Raw genomic sequence first — 6,000 nt, forward strand, 5'->3', positions numbered from 1 at the left:
AAGACCATACAGCGGTATAACAGGACAGGTTCCACTCAGAACAGGCCTCGCCATGGTCCACCAAAGAAGTTGAGGTCACGTGCTCAGCGTCATATCCAGAGGTTGTCTTTGGGAAATAGACGTACGAGTGCTGCCAGCATTGCTGCAGAGGTTGTAGGGGTGGGGGGGTCAGCCTGTCAGTGCTCAGACCATACGCCGCACACTGCATCAAATTGGTCTGCATGGCTGTCATCCCAGAAGGAAGCCTCTTCTAAAGATGATGCACAAGAAAGTCCACAAACAGTTTGCTGAAGACAAGCAGACTAAGGACATGGATTACTGGAACCATGTCCTGTGGTCTGATGAGACCAAGATAAACGTATTTGGTTCAGATGGTGACAAGTAGGGATGAGCTTCGAGTTCGAGTCGAACTCATGTTCGACTCGAACATTGGCTGTTCGCAAGTTCGCCGAACAGCGAACAATTTGGGGTGTTCGTGGCAAATTCGAATGCCGCGGAACACCCTTTAAAAGTCTATGGGAGAAATCAAAAGTGCTAATTTTAAAGGCTAATATGCAAGTTATTGTCATAAAAAGTGTTTGGGGACCCGGGTCCTGCCCCAGGGGACATGGATCAATGCAAAAAAAAGTTTTAAAAACGGCCGTTTTTTCAGGAGCAGTGATTTTAATAATGCTTAAAGTCAATCAATAAAAGTGTAATATCCCTTTAAATTTCGTACCTGGGGGGTGTCTATAGTATGCCTGTAAAGGGGCGCATGTTTCCTGTGTTTAGAACAGTCTGACAGCAAAATTACATTTTGAAGGAAAAAACTCATTTAAAACTACCCGCGGCTATTGCATTGCCGACAATACACATAGAAGTTCATTGATAAAAACGGCATGGGAATTCCCCAAAGGGGAACCCCGAACCAAAATTAAAAAAAAAAAATGACGTGGGGGGTCCCTCTAAATTCAATACCAGGCCCTTCAGGTCTGATATGGATATTAAGGGGAACCCCGGCCAAAATTTAAAAAAAAAATGACGTGGGAGTCCCCCTAAATTCCATACCAGGCCCTTCAGGTCTGATATGGATATTAAGGGGAACCCCGGCCAAAATTAAAAAAAAAAAATGAGGTGGGGTTCCCCCTAAATTCCATACCAGACCCTTCAGGTCTGGTATGGATTTTAAGGGGAACCCCGCGCCAAAAAAAAAAAAAAAAACGGCGTGGGGTCCCCCCAAAAATCCATACCAGACCCTTATCCGAGCACGCAACCTGGCAGGCCGCAGGAAAAGAGGGGGGGACGAGAGTGCGCCCCCCCCCTCCTGAACCGTACCAGGCCACATGCCCTCAACATTGGGAGGGTGCTTTGGGGTAGCCCCCCAAAACACCTTGTTCCCATGTTGATGAGGACAAGGGCCTCATCCCCACAACCCTGGCCGGTGGTTGTGGGGGTCTGCGGGCGGGGGGCTTATCGGAATCTGGAAGCCCCCTTTAACAAGGGGACCCCCAGATCCCGGCCCCCCCCTGTGTGAAATGGTAAGGGGGTTCTTACCCCTACCATTTCACTAAAAAACTGTCAAAAATGTTAAAAATGACAAAAGACAGTTTTTGACAATTCCTTTATTTAAATGCTTCTTCTTTCTTCTATCTTTCTTCATCTTCTGGTTCTTCTGGTTCTTCTGGCTCTTCTGGTTCTTCTGGTTCTTCCTCCGGCGTTCTCGTCCAGCATCTCCTCCGCGGCGTCTTCTATCTTCTTCTCCTCGGGCCGCTCCGCACCCATGGCATTGGGGGGAGGCTCCCGCTCTTCTCTTCTTCTTTTCTTCTCTTCTTCCTTCTTCATTTTCTTCTCCGGGCCGCTCCGCACCCATGCTGGCATGGAGGGAGGCTCCCGCTGTGTGACGGCGCTCCTCGTCTGACAGTTCTTAAATAACGGGGGGCGGGGCCACCCGGTGACCCCGCCCCCTCTGACGCACGGGACATGACGGGACTTCCCTGTGGCATTCCCCGTGACGTCACAGGGAAGTCCCGTCATGTCCCGTGCGTCAGAGGGGGGCGGGGTCACCGGGTGGCCCCGCCCCCCCCGTTATTTAAGAACTGTCAGACGAGGAGCGCCGTCACACAGCGGGAGCCTCCCTCCATGCCAGCATGGATTGCGGAGCGGCCCGGAGAAGAAAAGAAGAAAAGAAGAAGAGAAGAAAAGAAGAAGAGAAGAGCGGGAGCCTCCCTCCATGCCATGGGTGCGGAGCGGCCCGAGGAGAAGAAGATAGAAGACGCCGCGGAGGAGATGCTGGACGAGAACGCCGGAGGAAGAACCAGAAGAGCCAGAAGAACCAGAAGAACCAGAAGATGAAGGAAGATAGAAGAAAGAAGAAGCATTTAAATAAAGGAATTGTCAAAAACTGTCTCTTGTCATTTTTAACATTTTTGACACTTTTTTCGTGAAATGGTAGGGTTACTTATGTACCCCCTTACCATTTCACACAGGGGGGGGCCGGGATCTGGGGGTCACCTTGTTAAAGGGGGCTTCCAGATTCCGATAAGCCCCCCGCCCGCAGACCCCCACAACCACCGGCCAGGGTTGTGGGGATGAGGCCCTTGTCCTCATCAACATGGGGACAAGGTGTTTTGGGGGGCTACCCCAAAGCACCCTCCCAATGTTGAGGGCAGGTGGCCTGGTACGGTTCAGGAGGGAGGGGGGGCCGCACTCTCGCCCCCCCTCTTTTCCTGCGGCCTGCCAGGTTGCGTGCTCGGATAAGGGTCTGGTATGGATTTTTGGGGGGACCCCACGCCGTTTTTTTTTTTTTTTTTTGGCGCGGGGTTCCCCTTAAAATCCATACCAGACCTGAAGGGTCTGATATGGAATTTAGGGGGAACCCCACGTCATTTTTTTTTTTAAATTTTGGCCGGGGTTCCCCTTAATATCCATACCAGACCTGAAGGGCCTGGTATGGAATTTAGGGGGACTCCCACGTCATTTTTTTTTTTAAATTTTGGTTCGGGGTTCCCCTTTGGGGAATTCCCATGCCGTTTTTATCAATGAACTTCTATGTGTATTGTCGGCAATGCAATAGCCGCGGGTAGTTTTAAATGAGTTTTTTCCTTCAAAATGTCATTTTGCTGTCAGACTGTTCTAAACACAGGAAACATGCGCCCCTTTACAGGCATACTATAGACACCCCCCAGGTACGAAATTTAAAGGGATATTACACTTTTATTGTTTGACTTTAAGCATTATTAAAATCACTGCTCCTGAAAAAACGGCCGTTTTTAAAACTTTTTTTTGCATTGATCCATGTCCCCTGGGGCAGGACCCGGGTCCCCAAACACTTTTTATGACAATAACTTGCATATTAGCCTTTAAAATTAGCACTTTTGATTATTCATGTTCGTGTCCCATAGACTTTAACGGTGTTCGCGTGTTCGAACAAACTCTTTTCCTGTTCGCATGTTCTGGTGCGAACCGAACAGGGGGGTGTTCGGCTCATCCCTAGTGACAAGCGTGTGTGGGGGCAACCAGGTGAGGAGGACAAAGACAAGTGTGTCTTGTCTACAGTCAAGCATGGTGGTGGGAGTGTCGTGGTCTGGGGCTGCATGAGTGCTGCCGGCACTGGGGGGCTACAGATCATTGAGGGAACCATGAATGCCAACATGTACTGTGATATACTGAAGCAGAGCATGATCCCCTCCCTTCAGAGACTGGGCCGCAGGGCAGTATTCCAACATGATAACCACCCCAAACACACCTCCAAGACCACCACTGCCTTGCTAAAGAAGCTGAGGGTAAAGGTGATGGACTGGCCAAGCATGTCTCCAGACCTAAACCCTACTGATCATCTGTGGGACATCCTCAAACGGAAGATAGAGGAGCACAAGGTCTCTAACATCCACCAGCTCCGTGATGTCATCATGGAGGAGGGGAAGAGGACTCCAGTGACAACCTGTGAAGCTCTGGTGACCTCCATGTCCAAGAGGGTTAAGGCAGTGCTGGAAAATAATGGTGGCCAAACAAAATATTGACACTTTGGGCCCAATTCGGACATTTTCACTTAGGGGTGTACTCACTTTTGTTGCCAGCAGTTTAGACATTAATGGCTGTGTGTTGAGTTATTTTGAGGGGGGCATAATCCACATCCATATTAGGGGGCAGAATGGGGGGCTCTTTTTCCATCAACATGATGATAATGTGCCTTGCAAGACAAAAACAAGCCCCATTCCCTCTTTCAAATTAACTTATCTCTCATGCTAAGAGAAAAAAGACCTCACCCCACATCTGGTCCCCAAAAAGGATATGGTGGTTTGCAGGGGTGTACTTATCAGGACATACAGTATTTGTGAAAAAACAAGTGTAGCGCTCAATGTGGTAATATAACAGGCAATGAACGGAAATAATGAAGGTATGTGAACATATATTATCAAATAGAAGTGAACGTGCAAAAGTTTAATATTCACTGGTGTGAAAAATGTGAAAGTTCAAATAAACATAAAAGAAACTGCTGGAAAAGACGTGTCCATCTGGTACATGGCTTGTGACTCCTCAATGATATTAATGGCAGTGCAAACAATATGTGACTAGCTGTGAAGCTGCAGAAACAAAATCCTCTATCAAAGAGTATGGATGGGTACTCTTACTGGATATGGTGGACCCACTTACCAGCGGTGGTGGGTCAATCAGGCTTGTATAGTCTGACTGCTTAAGGGTTAAAAGTTGACAGGAAGTAGGTTTCTCCAAACGGGGTAATTTCACTCCTCGATAGTGACGGTCCAACTGAAATTCCTAGACTTGAATAACTCTCAAAAGAGCATAGAACCTCCACCCAATAGGGGAGCCATCTGGAGGTCGATGGTGTGTACAGATAGGCTCAATCAAACCGGGGTATAGGTTAAGAAAAATTGGAGAAGCTCCATATGGTGCAGGTCAAAAACGGAGAGTATGAGTACAATAGATGAGTACAAAAAATACTGGTGATCACAAGTAATAAAAGTATAAAAAAGCAATGTGGGAAGCAAGCGTAGCAAGCCCAACGCTTTTTGCCCCAACGGACTTCAACTGGGGCATACAGTATTTGGTCAATCGTGATGCACGTGATCCCTGGCAAGTTTGTTTAGAAACAGAAGTTGGGGGTTCAGGTGGGTGAACTGGTCTCATTTGGTCATTTTTTCAGTAAATGAAATGTTCCTTTAAATATCGTGCCTGGGGGGGGGTGTCCTTAGTCTGCCTATAAAGTAGCACATCTTTCCCATGTTCATAACAGTACCACAGCAAAATGATATTTCTAAAGGAAAAAAATGTCATTCAAAATTGCTCGCGGCTGTAATGTATTGTTGGATCCCGGCAATATACATAAAAATCATTGAAAAAAATGGCATGGGTCCCCCCCAGTCCATTACCAGGCCCTTCAGGTCTGGTATGGATTTTAAGAGGAACCCTAGCCAAAATAGAAAAAAAATAGATAGGGGCCCCCCAAAATTTATACCAGACCCTTTTCTGAGCATGCAACCTGGCAGGCTGCAGGAAAAGGGGGGGAAGAGAGAGCACCCCCCCCAAACCGTACCAGGCCACATGCAGGCAACATGGGGAGGGTGTTTTGGGGTCCCCCCCAAAACACCTTTTCCCCATGTTGATGGGGACAAGGGCCTCTTACCCGCATCCCTTACCCGGTGGTTGTGGGGGTGTGCAGGCGGAGTGCTCATTGGAAACTGGAAGCCCCCTTTAACCATTTGCTTACTGGGCACTTAAACCCCCCTCCTGCCCAGACCAATTTTTAGCTTTCAGCGCTGTTGCAATTTGAATGATAATTGCGCGGTCATGCTACACTGTACTCAAATTAATATTTTTATAATTTTTTTCCCCACTAATAAAGCTTTCTTTTGGAGGTATTTGATCACCTCTGGGGTTTTTATTTTTTGTTAAAAAAATGAAAAAAGACCGAAAATGTTGAAAAAAAATACAAAACAGTTTTATATTTTGTTATAAAATTTTGCAAACAGGTCATTTTTCTCCTTCATTGATGTGCGCTAA

Source organism: Aquarana catesbeiana, linkage group LG02 (assembly GCF_042186555.1).
Source record: "Aquarana catesbeiana isolate 2022-GZ linkage group LG02, ASM4218655v1, whole genome shotgun sequence".
Taxonomy (NCBI): domain Eukaryota; kingdom Metazoa; phylum Chordata; class Amphibia; order Anura; family Ranidae; genus Aquarana; species Aquarana catesbeiana.